This window comes from Cetorhinus maximus, chromosome 18, assembly GCF_964194155.1.
Source record: "Cetorhinus maximus chromosome 18, sCetMax3.hap1.1, whole genome shotgun sequence".
Classification (NCBI taxonomy): domain Eukaryota; kingdom Metazoa; phylum Chordata; class Chondrichthyes; order Lamniformes; family Cetorhinidae; genus Cetorhinus; species Cetorhinus maximus.
The window spans coordinates 94,839,480-94,860,289 of NC_135896.1; positions in this window are offsets into that span (position 1 = coordinate 94,839,480).

A 20,810-nucleotide genomic window follows, 5' to 3' on the forward strand; every position below is an offset into this window, starting at 1 on the left:
GCAACGGGCAGGCGGGTAGGACATATTTGTGTAAACCTCATCCACGGGTGGGATAAAAGAGGTCAGAGTGTGCTCTGTCAAATATTGATGTTTCAAAGTTACTGATACTTGCCTGTGTGATCTGCAATACTTCAAAACGCACCCCAGCTGCTTGGTCTGGACTCACAACCTTCAGGTCTGCACTCTGCAGTGAGGAATCCTTTTTGGGCCTGCAGGTTTCAGGAAGCCTTCCCTTAGCCTGGGAATGGGAGCTGAACTCTCCACTGGAGGCAGCTCCTCTGAGGAGGAAGGGAGGGCTAGAAGGGGGAGGAGGCCAGGAGTGCACAATCAGCCTCCAGGGGAGCCACCTTTGGGAGGTCAGGCGCAGGCACAAGGGGTGCAGGGCCAAGAGGTTGTCCAAGGCAGAAGGGGCTGCAGAAGATGCCACTATCCTGCTGCCGGGGTTTACAGGCGGCGAAGCAGCTACCTCAATATGTCTGAGGTGTAGTGCCAAAGGAGGCTTCATCTCTCAAGGGAGACAGTCAACTATATCTGTCAGATGATTGGCCCTGAGATCTCCATGAACTGTGTGGGTGGACACCCCAGGCCAGTGGCTCTAAAGGTCACAGCTGCCCTCAACTTCTATGCCTCTGGCTCCTTCCAGGGCTTGGTGGGTGATCTTTGCGGTGTCTCCCAATCAGCTGTCCACACTTGTGTCAAGCAGGTTACAGACGCTCTGTTCAGATGGGCATTGACCTTCATCCACTACCGTTGGGACCAGGCAAGCCAGACACAGTGAGCCAGAGGCTTCGCGGCCATTGCTGGCTTCCCCCGTGTCCAGGGTGCTATAGACTGTACACATGTGGCCATCAAGCCACCAGCAGGTGAGCCCGGTGCCTTCATCAACAGGAAGAACTTCCACTCCATGAACGTGCAGATAGTGTGTGATCACAGGATGCTGATTCTACAAGTCTGTGCAAGGTACCCAGGCAGCTCCCACGACACCTACATCCTCAGACACTCCCAGGTGCCGGGGCTCTTCAGTGCTCCAGCCCGGCTTGATGGATGGCTGCTGGGTGACAAGGACTATCCCCTCAGAAGGTGGCTCATGACGCCTCTCCGCCATCCAAGAACGGAAGCTGAGCAGTGGTACAATAGGAGCCACGGCACCACAAGGGTTGTGGTGGAGAGAGCCATCGGTCTTCTCAAAATGCGCTTCCGATGCCTGGACCGCTCACGGGGCGCACTCCAGTACCCCCCAGACCGTGTCTCGGTGATAGGGGTTGCATGCTGTGCTCTCCACAATCTTGCACTGGAAAGGGGGGGACACTGTGGGCGATGAAGATGTTGACGCAGTTGCTTCAGATGCACACGATGAGTCCAGCAGTGAGTCCGAGGATGAGCACACACAGGGAAATGCTGGGGGGGTAGACGCTGACCCGGGCAAACTCCAGGGAGGCAGGGACACCCGGGAGGCTTTAATCCAATGAACCTTCAGCTAGCACACCACAGATGGATCACCAGGACAAGCCTGGGCTGTAGGCTCCATACTCGATACCTGACAGCAACATCTGCCGGGTCAGCAAGCACTAACTGAGGTCCTTATAAATAGTGCTGAATGTCCCACAAATCATGCATAACATTTTTGGAAACCATCCACCTGCAGAAGAAAAGAGGCACCCTCAGCCATGGTGACATGTCTGAATTTAATATTATGACAAAAGGAACTTAAGGAAATAAAATGACAAGGGTGTTAAAAATCACACCAACTCATAAAGACCTCATCTCGGGCCAACTCAAAAGCACCAGTGATGAACCCGTGGTGTGCCTAAGGTGCCTTATGTTTACGTTTCCAGGTGCCACATCTTGGTGCTGCCCCCTCGCTGGGAGTGGTATCTGAGCCAGCCTGCTGACTCTGCTGTCCTGTTGGCCTCGATGACCTTGGCGGTCGTCCTCTGGCCCGTGGAGCCTGTGCTGGCCCTGCCTGGGAGGGAGCTGCCAGTTCCACAGCTGGCATCTCCCCAGTCGTTGCAGCCTCACCGGCTGTGTTCACTGGCAGAGGGGCAGAGGAGCTGCCGCCCTCATCCGGAGCGCCCTGAGAGGTGCCCACAGTAACGACAGGCAGATGCTGTGCTGACGTGAGGTCGCTTCGGACCTCCCTGCTCACCATGGATGGATGGGCACCGAGCTGGGAAACTTGGTGCCCATACCATCTCCCACACTGTCACTGACCAGCTGAGGTCAATGCCGATGTGAGGGCTTGCTCCTTCAGGAAGCCTTCCCTTAGCCTGGGAATGGGAGCTGAGCTCTCCACTGGAGGCAGCTCCTCTGAGGAGGAAGGGAGGGCCAGAGCAGGGAAGAGGCCAGGAATGTACATTGGCCTCCAGAGGAGCCACCTTTGGGAGGATAGGCACAGGCACAAGGGGTGCAGGGCCAAGAGGTTGTCCAAGGCAGAAGGGGCTGCAGAAGATGCCACTATCCTGCTGCCAGGGTATACAGGCGGCGAAGCAGCTACCTCAATATGTCTGAGGTGCAGTGCCGAAGGAGGCTTCGTCTCTCAAGGGAGACAGTCAACTATATCTGTCCGAGTGCATCACCAGGAAGCCCTGGTTGGTCTCCTGGAGGAGCCTCTCCACGAGAGTCACGACTCTCTTCATGGAGAATGCATGGCGCTCGGACATGAGGCTCATTGCTTCGGTGATAGTCTGTGTATACTCCTCCACCACGGAGACCAAGCCAAGCATAGCCTCATGTATCTCCACCAGATGCTTCCGCACACCTGGCCGCATTTCCTGCATTTGCTGCATCGCGGACGACTCCAGAGGCACATCATCAGGCACTGACTGAGCATGTGCCTGGTTCCCTGCAGCCCTCTGTCTGCTGGCACCATGGGCACTCTCTGTCTCTGCCAGCTCCTCCAGCGACTGTAAAGTGCCCTCACCGTTTTGCTCCAGGACATTAGCCAATGTTTGAATTCCCACCGAGGTGCTAGTATCTGTGCTGGTGCCTGCCTGGCAGAGATGGTGTGACCTGGTGGGTCCGAGACTTCAGGGCCCTCAGGTGTGAGAGGGGGCCTCTGCTGCTCCTCCCCCCGGCCCTGGTCTGCTGATGCTGAAAGGATGAACAAGGACATTGGATCAGTTAGCGTGGAGACAATGTCAAAGTGCATCCCTCTCCCCCGGATCATTCTGCGCTCATCTTTCCATAAGCAATAGTCAACTCATGTTGCAAACTTCAATCACTGAACATTCAGCACTGCCATGGCTGTTGGGAGAACAATGGTGACCTCACTGCTGGGCAAACATACCTGCCTGTGGCACCCTCGCCTCACCAACACCGGTGGACCTGGGCGCATGGCGCCTCTCCGGAACTAGGGCCTCCTGCTCGAACTGGCTAAGCATCACCACCTGGGCCGGCCCTCCGCCAGTCCTCACCCGCTCGGTGGCATTATGTGCATTCTTCTCCTGAAAAGGAGAGAAGAACATTGATTAGTGCTACTTGTACCTGGATTCTCTTCACGCACGGCCCACCCCAACCAGAGTGGGACATTGCAGGGCTCCAGTGCCTCCTCACCCCGCTGATGCCGAACACTCACATCAGGCACCACACGGTCTAACCTTCCATAGCAAGGAGGCGCAGGCACGTGGAGCGCAGAGGACAGCAGAACGATCGGTGCCAATGCCACAGTGAAGCTCCCCTCCCAGTATGTCATCACCCTGACTTTGACATGTCCCGGAGTTCCAGCACTGCACCCAGGTGCAGCTCCTCCAGGTTGTCCCCAGAACAGTCATGTGGGTCTGAATGTATCACATGCTGTGGGGGCAGAACTCATCTCTTCACCACCCTCTCAGGGTGACCTCGACATGGGCAATATCTGCTGGCCCACCCAGCGAAGGACACACGCTGTCAATGATTCAATGCACTCAGACTTGGGGGGGCACCAGGGGGGAAAGCCAACTTGCTGGGTTAAGTGACCAATGCCAACATGGTACTCACCCTTCCCAAGTGCAACAAATTGTTGAAGCGCTTGTGACACTGGATCCAGTTGCGCCGCACCACATCGCAGGAGCTCACCACCTCCGCCACCTCCTCCCAGGCACGTTTGCTCATGTGGGGGGGGCCTTCTCCTCCTATCCTGGGGTACGAGGACCTCCCGCCGTGTTGCCACCTCCTCGAGGAGGGCAGCAAGGCAATCATCTGAAAAACGAGGGGCACAGTGCTCCCCTTCCCTACCCTCCTGCCTGGCCTGCTCACCAGCAGCGCTCTGGGGAGCCCTTCCACTGGCTGTGATTCACAGCCTCTGAAAGGCTGCAGCAACTTTTTAAAACAGGCCGTTGGGTCACCATTGGACCCAGTGTTCATTGCAGTCCCGCCACCGCCCGCCCACTCCCGCTGTCCTCGGGAGCCGCGATTCACACTGGGCGGGCCTTAATTGGCGACCGTGTAAAATAGCGGCGCGGACCCGATCGCAGTCGGCCGCTTGTGCCCGACGGGCAGAAAATCCTGCCCATGGATTCAAGGCTGACATTTGAGTGTAGGACTGAGGGAGTGTTGCATTGTCAGAGATGCTGCCTTTCAATACAGATGTTACACGAAGTGCTGCAACCACCTGGTCAGGTGAATGGGGGTCATCCTATGGCAACAGTCAAGGATGAGCAGAAATTCCTCCCTGTGACCTCTCCAATACTTCACCCTCAACCACCACCGCCAAAAGATTATCTGATCTTTTATCTCGCTGTTGTTTTGAGATTTCACAGTGCACAATTTAGCTGCCGTGTTCGCTTATGTAACAACTCTGATGACACTTTAAAAGTGCTGCTTCATTGGTTGTGAATCACAATTGAAGTATTCTGAGGCTGTGAATGGTGCTACAGTGCTACGTAAATGCTAGTTCTTTATTTATGGCCATATTTGTATGTCATCTTTTGTCCATTTAATCACTGTCCAATACTCTCACTAATAGAATTCGTGTGGATATCAAATGAGACAAGCAGGCTGAGCCACACTCCCCAGTGCTCCTGCCCCTGTTAAATACCAGGAAGAATGGTTCATTCCACAAAGGTCTTGGTAGCCAAGCCAACCTTTCACTGTGGAACTGCATCCCAGAAACGCACTTTCTTCAAAGCAAATGGGGGAATTTTTAAAAAGGTTATTCTTTTCATGGGATGTGGATGTCACCACCAAGGCCAGCATTTGTTGCCCATCCTTAATTGCCCTTGAACTGAGTGGCTTGTTAGGCCAGTTAAGAGTCAACCACATTGCTTTGGATCTGGGAGTCACATGTAGGCCAGACCAGGTAAAGATGGCAGATTTCCTTCCCTAAAGGACATTAGTGAACCAGATGGGTTTTTAACAACAATCGACAATGGTTTCATGGTCATCATCACTGAGACCAGCTTTCTACTCCACCTTTTTTCATTTAAATTCTACCATCTGCGATTTGAACCCCTGTCCCTGCGGTATTAGCCTGGGGCCTCTGCATTACCGGACCCGTGACATTACCACTATGCCGCCCCATCAAGCCACCATGTCCCCAGTGAAAGGAAGAAAAGAAAGGAATCACCACAGGGGCCAAATGAGAGAGAATTAGTTAGGAAGTTTGAGGAGAAGAAACTTTCCAGTGATTGCTGTGAAAGATCATAATAGTTGATTCAGTCCTGCAGGCCACAAATCCCATCAATACAAAATGGATTTAATACTGGGCCTTATATGGGACCCTCTGGGGCTGAGAATTCAGAAAATAAAAGTGTCAACTCATATTTTTTTCCTTCATGGGACATGGGCATCACCACCAAGGCAGCCAGCATTTCAAATTGCCCTTGAACTGTATGGGCCATTTCAGAGGACAGTTAAGAGTCATCAACATTGCTGCAGGTGTGGAGTCACCTGTAGGCCTGGCCAAGTAAGAGCAGCAGTGACATTAGCAAATCAGATGGGTTTTTACAACAATTGATGATAGCTTCATGGTCTAGATTTATTCACTGAATTCAAATTCCAGCAGCTGGTGTGTTGGGATTTGAAGCCAGGTCCCCACAGCATCAGCCTGGGCCTCATGGGCTACTAGTCCAACAATATTACCACTACACCACTGTCACCCCAAAGCAAACAACAACTTTACAGTTTAGGACAGCCTGCCCTGTTGTCAACATGATATCAGAACTGATGAGGGCTAGTTTGAAACTTACCTCTTTGGCCAAGATTTTGGCCATTTGCCCTAATGTTCCCTTGTGCGTCTCAGCGTCCAATTCTGTTTGATAATCCCTCTGTGAAGCCCTTGGAACATTTTTGCTCCGTAAAAAGTATTAAATGGATTTTGTTTTTGTTGCAGGTTGAACCTCAGTACTCCACCCCCTCCCCCACCCCCACTGAGTCATGTTTGTGAGATCCATATGTAAGTCAAACACAGCCTCGTCTTGGAGACAATCTCTTATTTTGATTTCATTTGATATTCAGAGATTTGTTCTGAAATACTTTTCTTTTGGTATTGAGCTACTTTGCATTTTACTGTACTTCATTCACCGAATAGCCATATACCTAACAAAAATCTGTCTGTCTCTCTCTTGTATTTATCCTTATCCATGTTTTTTGTCTCCTCCCTGACTCAACTCTTTCAACGCCCTTCAGCAGGCCTCCCATCTTCTAGCCTCTGTAAACTTGATCTCATTGATCTGCTCTCCTGACCCCAATTTGCAATCAATAAATCTGTGAGTATTGTGAGGAGAGTCATTGACTCCTAAGGCCATAACAACACAGAAGGAGACCATTCAGCCCATCGAATCCATGCCAACTCGCTGTAGATCAATCTAGTCATTCCCATTCCCTGTCTCTATTCCTGGTGAGGATGTGCTGATTTAACTATTTTAACCATATTTTAAATAATAAAATAAAAATATCTGTATAAAGGATGAAGTGAATCAATGTCATTAGAAACAAAAGCTTAGAATTGAGTTCTGACAAAGGGTCACACTAAAATATGAGGTCGTTTTTTTTCCTTATACGAATGAGAATTAACTCGCTGAATACTTTGAAACAATTTCAAACATACATGGCGGGAAATGACTGTTAATCGTGAACAAATGCTGAATGACATTGTAAGGTGTTTGTAAGACATCTCCCCTGCCTGCCATTTTAACAGAGGATTTCTTCTTCAGTTCTCTGCCTGAGGGTAGGTCCTTGGTGATTGTTTGCCAAACCTCAGCAAAGTGCCATGATTTTTTTACCATGGGGAGGGCAAGGGAATAGGCCCAAATCTACCTCAGCTGGAAAGGAGACTAAATCCCATTGCTGTTGGCATTAATCTGATTCACATGCTTTGGCTGTCTAGCCAGCTGAGTAAACTGACCCCACAGCGGAGGATTTAACCTGTGATAAAATAATTGTTTAACGCTTGCCATTAGCTAATTAAAGGGAAGTCATTTGAATAAGTATTTTTCTGCTGTTATTGGCAACTGTAACTTCTGACCTATATTTCCATTTTGACTCAAAGACTTATTTTCTTTGATAGGAAACAGAAACGATTGCACACAGCAATTAAAAAAACACCCATTAAAATGCACATCAATGTGGTTCTGCTGAGTTGTGTGCTTTGAGGATGACCTGATGGGCTTTCCCTTTCTGAGGTTTGTGATCTATTAGGCCCAAACAGCCCCGTAACGCAAATATTTGGATGGGTGTTGTTTTGTTTTTGGGTCTATTCTGCCTTTCTTATCCTCAATGTTTTGTTGTTTCTATTTTAGAGGCGCCTCATAGGTGAGATCTTAGCTCATCATATCCTCCTATTTGCTGGCCTAATATCCAGGTAGGTTTCAGTGTCGTGACCTGCTTAACAAACAGCAAATCTTTCTTTTAATTACCTACGCTAACTGCACGAATCCTGTATCACTGCATGAATATATGAACCAGCCATATTAATATTATGGAGGTCAGAGGCTGGAAATTCAGTGGCGAGTAACTCAACCCCTGACTCCCCAAAGCCTGTCCACCATCTACAAGGCACAAGTCAGGAGTGTGATGGAATACTCTCCGCTTGCCTGGATGAGTGAAGCTCCAAAACACTCAAGAAACTCGACACCATCCGGGACAAAGCAGCCCACTAGACTGGCACCCCGTCTACCAAATTAAACATTCACTCCCTCCACCACCGATGCACAGTGCAGTTGTTTCTACCATATACAAGATGCACTGCAGCAACTCACCAACGTTCCTTTGAAAGCACTTTCCAAATCGATGACCTCTACCACGAAGAAGGACAAGGGCAGCAAGCACATGTGAACAGCATCACCTGTAAGTTCTCCTTCAGGTCACTCACCATCCTGACTTTGAAATATATCGCTGTTCCTTCACTGTTGCTGGGTCAAAACCCTGGAACTCCCTCCCTAACAGCACTGTCCACCACAGGTGAACTCTATCAGCATAATCCTTCATTCCCTTGTCCCTCATATGTTTACCTAGCTTTCCCTTAAGTGCAATTGCACTATTCTCTTCAACCAGTCCCTGTGGTAGCAAGTTCCACATTTTCAGCACTCAGGGTAAAAAAGTTTCTTCTGGCTTCCCTGAAGGATTTCTTGGTGACTACCACATATTGATGGCATTTAGTTCCGCTCTTCCCCACAAGTGGAAGCATTCTCCCTGTGTCTACTCTATCAAAACCTTTCACAATTTTTAATTAGGTCATCCCTTAGCCTTCACTTTTCAAAAGAAAAGAGCCTGTTCATCCTCTCATGATAGGGATAATTCTGCATTTCTGCTATCATCCTTGCAAATGTTTTTGCACCTTCTCCAGTATCCCTTTTAGTGTAACTAAAAGTGTAACTTTTAAATAATATGGTGACCAGAATTGTATGTATTATTTCAGGCATGCTCTAACCAAGGTTCAAAGACAAGTTTAGCATAACTTCTTTATTATTCAAGTATATCCTTCTAGAAATAAACTCTAGAGGGCTTGGTCTGCTTTCTTATGGCCTTGCGCACTACTTTTGGTGATTTTGTATATTTTGTACTTCCATATTCCTTTACTTCCTTACCATATTTAGATTCTTATTTTCTAAGTAATATGTAACCTCTTTATTCCTCTTATCAAATTTAATACCTTACATTTGTTGATGTTCATTTGCAAATTATATGACCATCCTGTAAGTTTTTTGTATAATTTGTCTCAAACCTGCTCAGCAGTGACCGCCCCCCATTCCCCCAGCCCCATTTGGTGTACTTTGCAAATTTAGAAATTGTGGCCTGAATTATTCCTGCGTCGGGCAGTCTCGGCGGGAGTGGGTGGGGGCGGTCAAGGAGCCGACCGCCATCCGTAATTGGCTCTGCACCACCATTTTACGCAGGCGGGCCAATTAAGACCCACCCAGCTTAGTACGCGAGCGGTACAGCGCTACCTGTGCGGACGGGGGGAGGAGGGAGGGTCGGGGTCAGCGATCTTCCACGCATGCGCGCGAAAGAGCGCTTCAATCGCCCTAAGGGGCGGAGCTGCCTCAGGGAGATTGAAGCGCTTTTGAAATAAATAAATAAATAAATGGAATAAAAATTTAATGAAACATGTCCCCTCATGTGACTGTGTCACACGAGATGGGACATGTTTTTATATTTCAGAACATTTTTAAATTCAATTTGTTAAAGCTTTAGGAAACCTCATCCCACTCGTGGATGAGGTTTCCTAAAAAACGTAAAGGCCGCTTGGCCTTTTCACCTGCCCGCCAACTGTTAGGTTGGACAGGCAGCATAAGTTTGAAATTAATTAGTTTCTTCATGGCCTCAATAGGTCTTTATCGTGAATTATCGGTGGGTGCGCAGCCGACTCCAGCACGCGCCCATCGAATGAGACATCGCGATGATGTCGGGACACATGCCTGACGTCATCACATGTCATTTTATGCACCAACATGTTGGGCCCGCTCCCACACACCAACTGAAAAATCCTGGCCTGTATTTTTGATTCAAAGGCTAAATCATTCATATAAATTGGGAACAACAGTGGCCCTAATACTTATCCTTCTGGAACATCATTTCCTTCCTTCTGCCACTCTGAATAACTATCCTATATGCCTACTCTCTGGTTTCTGTCTTCAAGCCTGGAAGCTCTTGTTCTGTTACTTGTTCCCTGACATTCCCTGACCTTATTCATTATTCTATTATGTGGTACCTTATTGAAGGCATTTTGAAAATCCAGATACATTACATCTACTACATTACCCTTGTCTGCTTAGTTACCACTTCAAAAAAATTCAATAAGGTTAGTCGTGCAAGACTTTTCATTTGGAAAACTATGCTAATCATTCATTATTATGTTTTGGCTTCCAGTTGTCCTTCAATTTTCTCCTTTAGTAGGGATTCTATTACATTTCCCAGCACAAATATTGAGCTGACTGATCTACAATTTCCTGGACATGTTCTAACCCCCTTCTGAAATTTAGATGTAACAAGACCCTGAGGGGTCTTGACAGGGTCGATGTGGAGAGGAAATTTCCTCTTGTGGGAGAATCAGGTGCTAGGGGGACACTTTAAAAATAAAGGGTCACCCATTTAGGACAGAGATGAGAAGAATTTTTTTCTCTCAAAGGGTTGTGGGTCTTTGGAACTCTCTTCCTCAAAAGGCAGTGGAAGCAGAGCCTTTGACTATTTTTAAGGCAGAGCTAGATAGATTCTTGATTAACAAGGGGGTGAAAGGTTATCGGCGGTAGGTGGGAATGTGGGGTTGAGGTTGTAATCAGATTAGCCATGATTTTATTGAATGGCGGAGCTGGCTCGAGGGGCTGAGAGGCCTACTCCTGCTCTTAATTCGTATGAGCCAGTCTTTGGGCATTGCACCTTTCTCTAACTAAAATGTGCAGTATTGCCTCTGCTATCTCTCTCCTCGATTTAAAAAAAAAATGGTTAGATGCAATCTGTTCATATGCTCTTTTAAGTTTGATTAGTTTATTTAATATTTCACCCCTTTTTAGTTGAAGTGCAGTTATCTCGTTTCTAACATCATCATCCATGTTAGGTCCACCATATATTTTCTTGGTAAATACTGAAGCAACATAATTATTTAATATTCCTGCCATTGCTCTACCATTGCCTGCGACATCACCCTGTTCATCTTGAAGGGGCTGTATTCCCATCTGGACTGTTCTTATTGATGTGCCTGTAAGATGTCTTCATGGGGCTGGTTAGCTCAGTTGGCTAGCTGGCTAGTGCCTGGCTTAGAATAAAGCCAACAGTGTGGGTTTAGTTCCTGTTATGGCTGAGGTAGACTTGGGCCCTGCTACCGAGAGTGGAAGACAATGGTAAGTCACTGCTGACAAAAGAAACCAGTGCAGAGGGAAGCATCATTGGACAAAGGACCTGTCTTTGACCCGCACACACGTTGCAGCATTTTATTCTTTTGTTTAATATTCATTGATAATTTAAGTTCATGGCCCCTCTTAGCCCTCCGAATATTTTTTTGTCCTCAAGTGAATTGTTTTACAATCTTTGCCTAGAGTGACTACAAATACATGTTTGATAATTCTTGTGTTTAGTTCGTGGTTAAAATTTGGGCAGAAGGACCTCTTGGTGTAAAACTAACCGTGGATATATTGTATATTTTGGGCCAGATCAATGTGGATCGTTTGCCAAAATAAAGAATCATTTTGCCAATCTCCGAGGCCAGGAAATTCAGGATGGCAGGATTTTCCTTCCCAACATCTGAGGAGTCAGCAGAGAACAGATCCCCACCGATACTACCTGCCCTGCAGCCATTTAATGCTCCAACAAGCATTAATTGACCGGAGATGAGACTTCTGACCCTCACTTGTGAGGAAGTTCCCCCTCAGAGAGCTTCTGGCCAATCTGATTGGCCGGCAGCACTCTAGCCCCTGCAGCGCCAGGAGCTGCAGTGGACAGGACTAGGACTCCGAGCAGTCTCCAGAGCCTAACTCCCAGGAGTCCAGCTGTAGGTAAATTTTGGGGGTCTCAGGGTGGGGTGGGGAGGTGAGGCATTTGGCGGGGGGAGGTGGGGGGAGGCGGTGGGCTTCCCCCACCTCCCCTGGACTACCCCTGCCAGCCTGAAAATTGAGGTTACTCAGGAAATGACCCTTAAATGGTCAATAATTGGTCACTTAAGGGCATCAATTGGGGCAAAGGAGTGCAAGCCCAGGCCTCACTCCCAGTGTAAAATAGCAGAGATGTCTGGGTGGATGGGAGTCTTGTACGAAGGCCATCCAAGAAATTTAACGGTCGCACCCCACCCTCCACCTAACCTGCCCCACCTACAAACCTGCCAGCAGGAGAATGGAAAATCCTGCCCCTAGTCTCACTTGAATAAATCTGAAATGTAAAGCTGTGTATAAAAGCATATACATGCTTTGAACAAATATTTATTTATTTCCCAATAGTACAACAGCTTCTTTTCAGAGAAGACCCTGAACTGATGCCAACAGAGCTTCACCTTTATGTGTGAATAGAAAATAATCTTTTCCCTCAAAGCAAGGTTTTCCTTGTAGTAACAGAACTGGAATGCCAGGCGAGTGATGGTTCTTTTGTGATAATGTCAGATCTGATAGACTGGTGTTAGGTGACCTTTTGGCTGTTCCACCATGCTGAGTCAGCATGTTGTATACAGTCGGTCATTAGCTTGTAACTTCCATTCTCCTCAGATACTGTATGTAGTAATATCAGCAAGGAGGACACAGCATGGTGTCAAGAAGATATAATAATTCTCATGATGGTATTGGAATTTATTGTAAAATAAAGTAATAGTGGGATGTGTCTATGTGTCTATATATTTTTGTGTGAGTGTGTGTGATTTAATTGAATTAGAGGCAGCTAGCCTGGGTGCTTTGATCTAAAAAGAGAGGTTAGGTTTGGAATGTTAATTAGATAAACGCGGGGAAGTTTAGAAGCATAGGTGTCAAGGGAACATTTGCATTTTGAAATAAACCAGACTAGGTTGTTTTCAAAGGAGGAGTGAAATGTGTCACCTAGCCAGGTGAAGTTTAGGAACAGTGTGTTTATTTTTCCCAAAGCTTACTGGTAACACTTAATGCTATGAAAGGGTTTAACTATCAGGGAGATAGAGTCCAAAGACATAGTGAAACAATGGGTATTTGTATTCAAAGAGAAAGATATGTATAAAGAAGGAGCAAGGACTGTGTGTAAGGGATAGCATTTGTAGGATCTTACAAGTGTGTGAAAAGCCTTCAGCATCCGTGCCTCAAGCTGCTGTCTTCAAAGGACTGAAGTTAAGAAAACTCACTTGGAAGTCGACCTGTTCAGGGTATCGTGTTTCTTTGCCTTGGTCTGTTAAAATCTATGTGTCTTACTGTTGCCTTAACGAAAGTGTAACTGGGAGTTAGATTGATTAAGGGATTTAAAAGTTATCATTGTAGTAATTTGTAGATCTATGTATGTATTTAAAATCATTTCTTTTATTAATAAACGTTTAATCTAGTTTTGTAAAAACCTATAAGACTTGGTGGTCTTATTATTATTGATTTTAGGGCATGCATCTCAAAATTTATACAAATTGCAAAACAAGTTTTGGCAGTTGTTTCAAGTGTCCCTTTGGGGTTTGAACAACTCAGCATTTACCATCGGCTGTGTCATAACAATGTTGAAAGAGATCATTTGTTCTTTGTCATTTGGTGAAAAAATACTTGTTTTTTTTGTGTGGGGAAGAAATTCATTCTTTGTGTTTAGTGAATAGTGAATCTAAATTTTGTCTTTTGACATATGTTCAACTGTGAATGGATTTAATCTTGAAGCTGTGAATTGAAGATCTTCTATATTCATGCCATGTGTAAAATCATGATATAGCGCAAATCATTATTCTTCAGAAAATTCATCAGGTTTATATTACTCATTACTATGGATCCTCAAATACCCCATAGAGTTATGTGATGGGTGGTAAAATAATGGAAGGAAATGCAGATAGGGAGCAATTGGACTCAAACACACGCATTCTAAAGTTAACTGATGACAGCTTGATGGATGCACTATAACAATTACACCCATTAATACCGTGAAGCCTTTGTTACCATATTAACAAACCAGGCATCCTATCATTCTTATTCAGGTAGCATTTTTGTTGAAATATTGACAACACTACTGTTGATCTCAGATCTTCAAACTATTGTCTGTTCTAGGTCTTGCCTGCTAATTTTGATTATGACAAAGCAAGTATTCACAACATCACTTAAATTGAATCATAGTTCATGGGTATTCTTTTCTTATACAAAGATGAATTGTGCCACTGTAACGATCCCAGCTAATGATGCTACCGGACAAGCCAAATCCCAGGATGGAACCGGCTTGATAGATCATAGTTTTTATTTTTTTGTTTAGAAACGTGGAGAGTAGCCACTGAACAGTCACAGGAGTCAGCTGATGAACTTTTAACGAAGGAATGAAGCATTTATTACACAAGAAAATAAGAACTTTATTACAATACTCCTTCACCCACAACTATACCTTTACAGATATATACAGATTTGTAAGGATAGCACAAGCTATAAAAACTATCTTATACTCTAATGTTCACAGTAAGCACACAGTCCATGTAAACCAATAGGGTGATCTGTGGTCAGACACACCACACTCTGAAACCAAGTGACAGACGCCACCCCAAACAGATGCTATGGATCCCTCATTAAATCCCCCCAGATGCTTGTCAAACTGCGAGCCAACCAGTCTCACTGAACTCATCTTTCACATGAGAGTTGCCAATCTCCACCCTCGAAGAACATTCTTTGGAATCTTCTCCCAAACAACGTTTTCTCTCAGAAACCTTGCACAAGGTTCCACCTCCAGGGTGTCGAACTCTCCTTCCGATGTTCCTCTCCCCTGGATTGCCACGTGCATTCAAGCTTCCTTCCATGCATTCTAACATGGACTCAGCCATGCCAACAGAACACCACTGCTTCACATGGCCATAGTAAAGAGTTAGAGACCTCCACTGTCTCCTTGGACCTTCTGGCTTTTCACAAGCTTATTTTGCTTTAAGTCTGTATCCTGCAACTTTCCTCCTTTAAGCTTGGAGCCTTTCTCTGCTTCTCACTCTTAACTTCACTTAACGGTGCCTTTTCCAGGTTCCTCTCTTTTGACTTAACTTAAAGGGCTTCTTGGCCCTTTCTCTTTTTCCTTTGGGACATGTTCCCTGCAGTTTCCTCTCCCAGTAGACTGCTGAAAACTTGGTATCTCCCTCGAAATCCAGAACTCACTTGACATTCACTGTTACTTTAACTTTAGAGCAGCTCATGTAAGATTCTTAGGCCAGGATTTCCTGGTCGGTGAGTGGGAGGGGCGGGGCCCGCTCGCCTACGCGCAAAATGACGTGGGATGACGTCGGGCGGAACTCAGAACGTCACCCCACGTAATTTCAATTTTCAGGTCGGCAGGGGCTCAGCTGAATCAGCTCAAGGTTGGCGGGCAGGCCGGGAGCCCTGGCGGGCTTAAGAAAAAGCGTGAAACCTCATCCACGGGCGGGATGAGCCTTCATGTAGGTTTTTAAAAAGTTAACAAAAGTGTAACTAAAAGTGATGGACAGTGTCACATGAGGGGACATGTCAGGGAAATTTTTTTTTCTGTTTTTGAAATTTTTTAATGTGGAGCCGATCTCCCTGAGGCAGCACTTAGCCTCAGGGAGATGAGTGTGCTCTTCCGTGAGCATGCGCGAAAGAGCGCACTCTCAGCTCAGGGAATCCCCCCCCCCCCACCCCGCACAGGGAGTGCATAGTGCTTCCTTGCAGACGTCACGTTGGGCGGGCCTTAATTAGCCTGCCCATATAAAATGGCAGTGTGCCCCCAATTGGGGGCGCCGATCGAAGGCGCGCCTCCACGCACCCACTCCTCAACTTCCCCCCGATAGAGGGAAAATTCTGCCCTTAGACTTATTCTCCTCACCAGTCTGCTAGTATGTCAGCTAGAGAGAGACTTAAACTGCTCCCTTCACCTCAGAGCAGAACGACCAACTGAACTGAAACTGCTTTCAGTTTCTTTGTGTTTGTGTGGGGCTTCTTTCTCTGGGCCCCTGTTGCTAGACAACAGCACAGTTTTTTCTACCTTGTTTGTTTGTTTTAACACTCCTTCAAGAGTTGTGAACCTCATTAAAATTTAGGAAGATTACAGTAATTTCCCTTTGTAATCTAATTCCTTTAGCCTACTCCCTATCATCAGCAATGTGATAGAAGGAGTCATCAACAAGCCACCAAGCACCACTTACTCATAGTTAACTTGTTCAACAATACATGATGTAAGTTCCACCAGCACCACTTGGTTCTGGATCTCATTACAACCTTGGTCCCAAAATGACGACAAGTTGAATTCCAGAGATGAATCGAGCATGACTGCTCTTGAAATCAAGTCAGCATTTGACCGAGTGTGGTACCAAAGAGCTCTAGGAAAAGGGAAGGGAAGGTGAAGGCATTGGGGATCAGGCAGAAACTCGCCAGTGGCTGAATAGTTCTGGTTTTTGGAGGCCAATCACTTCTACCTTAGGAAATTGTTGCAAGAGTTTCTCAGGGCAGCTTCCTAGGCTCAACCATCTTCAGCTGTTTCATCAATGACCAGCACTCCATCATAAGGGCAGAGTAGGTCTGCTCACTTAAGATTGTGCATGTTCAACTCCATTAACAATTCCACAAGTGTTGAAGTAGTTCATGCCATCATGCAGCAGGACCTTGGCAGCACCAAGCTTGGGCTGATAAGGTGCAAGTTTCACACAAATGCCAGGAAATAGGCGTCTCCAATATGAAAGAGTCTAACCACCTCCCCTTGACATTCATTGATGTTACAAACACCGATATCCACACAATCAATATCCTAGGGGGTCACCATTGAACAGAAACTCACATGGACCAGCTATATAAATGACATGACTACAAGAACAGGGCAAAGGCTGGTTATTCTGCAGTGAGTGCCTTGTCTCCTTGACTGCCAAAGCCTTTTCACCACATTGAATGCAGAAGGCAGGAGTGTAATGGAATATCTCCACTTGCCTGTCTGAGTGCAGCTGTGATACTTGAGAAGCCTGACATTATCCAGGATGAAGTGGGCCACTTGAGCAGTACCCCATCTACCAGTTTTAACATCCATGCCAACACACTGCAGTGTGTACTATCTACGGGATGCACTGCAGCAAGTCGCCGAGGCTTCTTCGTGGCACTTCCTAAATCTGTAGCCCCCAGGACAATGGTAGATGTCAACAATTCCTCATTGTTGTAGGTCAAATTCTTGGAACTCCCTGCCCAACATCACTGTAGGAGTGCCTTCAGCAGGTAGCTTGCAGCAGTTCAATTAAAAAAAAAACCACCAGCATTTTTTCAAGGGCAAGTGGAGACTTTGGGCTTGTTGCCAATGCTCATACTCTGAAGTATGATTTTTAAAAAAAAATCAGTGCTTTGAACTCATCTGGACAATAGAACATTCCTGAGTAATGAAGTTCTCAATTAACACTTTGCTACTCAAACTGCAATGTATGTGTTACTACGCTTAGCTTTAGAAAGCAAAGACAGTTGACAGCGTTGCAATGATAGAGGGTGCTCCCTGGACCCAAAGGGCATGATGATGTTCCCTGTGGTTATGCAGTATTTTGAAAAGAAAGGAAAGACTTGCATTTATACAGCGTTCTTAGCGACCACCGGACGTCTCAAATTGCTTTACAGCCAATGAAGTACTTTTGAAGTGTAGTCACTGTGGAAACGTAGGAAACGTGTCAGCCAATTTACCCACAACAAGCACTCTCAAACAGCAGTGACAATGACCAGATAATCTGTTTGGTGATGTAGATTGAGCGGTAAATATTGATCAGTGCACCAGGGATAACTCTTCTTTGAAATAGTGTCATGGGATCTTTTACGTCCACCCGAACAGGCAGCTGCTGCCTCAGTTTAACATCTCATCCGAAAGACAGCACATCCACCAGTGCAGCGTACCCACAGTACTGCACTGGGGTGTCAGTGTAGATTCTTTCCTGATGGAATCAGATTGTCAGATTTATCCCTAATCCAGTAACATATTGTGCTAGAACCAATTGGTGTGTATAAGGTAAGCCTTCTGAGCCCAAAGTGCTGAGGTTGAGGCAGTGCAGTGGTGGAGGCAAGTTCAAATGGAGCATTCAAGAGGGGATTAGATTATTATCTGAAAGGGAAGAACGTGCAGGATTAAAGGGCGAAGGCGGGAGAGTTAGACTAGGTGGATTGCTCATTCAGACAGCCGGTGCAGACCCGATGGCCTCCTCCTGTGCTGTAACCATTCTGTGGTTCTGTGAACAAGCTGTTTGAACTGGAGTAGATGGGTGGAAGGCTTGCATTATCTTCTGGGCATTGAGGAATAGCTGTTGCTAGGTTCAGGGGTATTAATCCACAATCTGAATTCAATAATGCAATGATTGTTGGAAAAGCCCATCTGGTTCACTAATCCCCTTTAGGGAAGGAACGTTTAACACGTGACTCCTGATGCCCCTTTGAAATGGCCTAGCAAGCCACTCAGTTCTCAAGGGCAATTAGGAATGGACAATAAATGCTGGCCCAGCCAGTGAAGCCCACATCCCATGAACAAATAAGCATGAAAGGCAAAAATTATAGTAACATCATTACAACACATAACTTGTTAATTCTCTGCTTGTTCAAGTTGCATAATATGCCTCTATCACAGCCAAATTAATTCAGATACTCCCACCCACAATTGGAGACAGCTGTCATATTTATTGTCAACTAAAATTGTTTCCTAATTATGCCAGGGTAGAATCAGGGTGCAGATGGAGCACTTACCTTTTGCTCTTTCTGTTTCCATGGCTATTATTGACAATACTTTGCCCACTGGGGAAGAATGAGGTAAATGGTGCTGATGGTATCTGATTAAATATGAACGGGAGATTATTTTCAGTTTCCAGATTTAGCAACAATGCCCGGCACTTGTAAGAGGACATGGCCAAGGAGCATTTATTTCATGTGGGAATTCTATAGTATCAACAGTCCCGGCAACATATTGAGGGTAATATACGAGATTGATGTACTGTGATTTATTTTTAAAAATTCCAGCTTAATTTCTTAATTTAACTGTGCACTGCAAGCAAACATGAAAGTTATGTGATCTTTTACCATTCTCTAATTGCTGGGAAACTGTTTTCTGGCAAAGTATTCACTTTTCTGGCACATGTTCACAATCTGTCTGTATCATTTTCATTAAGTAGCTAAACCTTGTGTTGTTTAACAGATTGGATCTTTTGAAGCATTTGTTTATAGCATAGAGATGCAGACAACCTGCAACTTTCATATGCAAACATGCAAGGAAGGCAGAAAGAATAAGACAAGCTAATCCATCAACCCTGTCCTGTTAGTGAGAATGTGGAACCTACTACCACATGGAGTAGTTGAGGTGAATAGCATAGATGCTTTTAAGGGGAAGTTAGATAAACACATGAGGGAGATGGTGGCATTCTGGTAACATCACTGACCTAGTAATCCAGGGGTCTAGGGGACATGTGTCCAAACCCCACGATAGCTGCTGGTGGAATTTAAATTTAATCAATAAATCTGGAATTTGAAAACTAGTCTCAGTAATGGTGACCATGAAACTCTCACTGATTGTTGTAAAAACACACCTGATTCACTAATGCTTTTTAGGGAAGGAAATCTGCCATCCTCACTTGGTCTCTGCACATGGTCCATGTGACCCCAGATCCACTCTGAAATAGCTGAGCAAGCCACTCTGTTCAAGCGCAAGTAGGGATGGACAGCAAATGCTGACCATGCCAGTGATGCCTATGTCCCATTAAAGAATAACGGATAAAGGACTGGAAGGATATGTTGACAAGGTTTGGTGAAAAAGGGTGGGACGAGGCTTGTACAAAGCATAAATGCTGGCACAGATCAATTTGGCTGAATAGTTTATTACTAACTTGTAAACTCCAACTAATTCTCTGTATGCAGAGCCTTGTTCCTTCATCATCTTTAAATGCTTCAATCATGTCTGTTCAAGGTCTATGCTTTTTTAAAGTAAAAAGACCCAGTTTCCTGAGGCTATGCGTTAAATACGGAACTTAGAGGTAAGTATTCATGCGTTGGGCCACTTTGTCTTGGATGGTGAGGAACTTTTTGAGTCTTTTGCATCCAGGCAAGTGGAGATTATTCCATCACACCGTTGACTTGTGACTTATAGGTGGTGGACAGGCTTTGAGGAGTGAGAAGGTAAGCTACTCACTGCAGCCTTTGAACAGCTTTAGTATCCACGGCAGTTATGTGGCTGGTCCAATTGAGTTTTTCATCAGTGGTAACATCAGGATGTTGGTGGTACGGCTCTCAGTGATGGTAATGCCATTGAATGTTAAGCAGGGGTTTAAGATCTCTCTTGTTAGAGTGCTCCATTGCCTGGCACTTGTGAGGCATGAATGTTAGTTGCCACATAAATCAAAGCCTGAATATTGTCCAGGTCTTGATACATGTGGGCATGGACTACTCCATTATCTAGCAGTTGCAAATGATACTGAACACAGTGCGATCGTCAGCGAACATCCCCACTTCTGACCCTATGATGGAGAGAAGGTCATTAATAAAGTAGCTAAAGATGACTGGGTCTGGGACACTACCCTGAGGATCTCCTGCTGTGGTGTCCTGGGACTGAGGTGTTTGGCCTCCAACAGATGCAACCTTCTTCTTTGTGCCAGGTATGACTCACAAGCACTGGAGAACTTTCCTGCTGACCCTTATTGACTTGTTTTACTCAGGCAACTTGGTTTTACATTGGTCGAATCAGTCACTCTCATCGCGCCTGTGGAATTCGCCTTGCGCCCACATTTGGACCAAGACTGCAATGAGGTCTGGAGTCAAGTGGCCCTTGCAGAACCTAAATTGATCTTGGGCAGCTGA